The sequence below is a fragment of the Aedes albopictus genome, chromosome 2 (genome assembly GCF_035046485.1).
Source record: "Aedes albopictus strain Foshan chromosome 2, AalbF5, whole genome shotgun sequence".
Taxonomy (NCBI): domain Eukaryota; kingdom Metazoa; phylum Arthropoda; class Insecta; order Diptera; family Culicidae; genus Aedes; species Aedes albopictus.
The window spans coordinates 367,292,050-367,293,093 of record NC_085137.1 but is presented as its reverse complement, the minus strand read 5'-3'; positions in this window follow the sequence as shown (position 1 = coordinate 367,293,093).

Genomic DNA, 1,044 nt, shown 5'->3' with positions numbered 1-1,044 from the left:
CTTATTAACTCATACTGCTTTTGCATACTCAACACATTCATGAGATCTAATCTGAAATAAGCGTTTTGACCCGATATCCCTCGTTAAAAGGTAAACATTCCATTTTCACGATTGCGTTTTTGAACATTTCGACTGGAGTATAAATTTATGCTCCACGTAAGGAGGCACAATCCAACCTGTCAAACTCCATACAGAAAAAATAGGATACCGTCCCCTTGATCTGGAGCTAGCACATAGTCTATCAACGGCAGCTTTCGTAATGGCGTTCAGGCGTTTCGTTACTGTGCGAGCATCTCCATTGGAAGTATTCTCGGACAACGAATGGCACCAATTTTGTGGGAGCCAGTCGTCAGTTATCAGAGGAGGTCCAATGTATTTAGACCATCTACAAATACTGCGGTTTCGTTTACCAACGCCCGTACGCAGTGGTTCATCAACGTTGTTGGTGATGTTGGTGGATGGTGAAGTCGGTAAAAGTAGCGATGGCGGCAATATCCGACAGTTCACATCATCCGAGTGAGGAAGTGTTCCAAAGCATAATGCTGAAGGCTTGTCAATAGTCGTCCATTGACCTACGTACCCTTGGAAGTAGCAGATCAAAAAGCGCTCACATCTTGCAGTACGGTTCGAACAGCCAACAGTTGATCAGTCAATCAGTCACCGAGGCAGCTGTTTAGCTGCTAGGAACATCGGGGACGAGTACTGGCGCAGATGGGTGCTGGAGTATTTGCCAATGCTAACAAGAAGGACAAAGTTGGACAGCTTGAAACCGTTGAAACCTGGTGACCTAGTCGTGATAATAGATGAACCGACACGGAATAGTTGGAAAAGATGACGGATTCTTGAGGTCTTTCCGGACAAATCAGGTCAAGTTTGTCATCAGCTAATTCTACTCTCAAAAAACGGTGTTTGTTTTGACGATCCGGAACACATGCAATGCATTTTGGGACATTCTGGAACTTCCATACTATCCTTGATCTCAGTGATTTCTGGATTATTCTGGATCGGATAAACTACACTGAAGTTCAACAAATTATTTTAGGA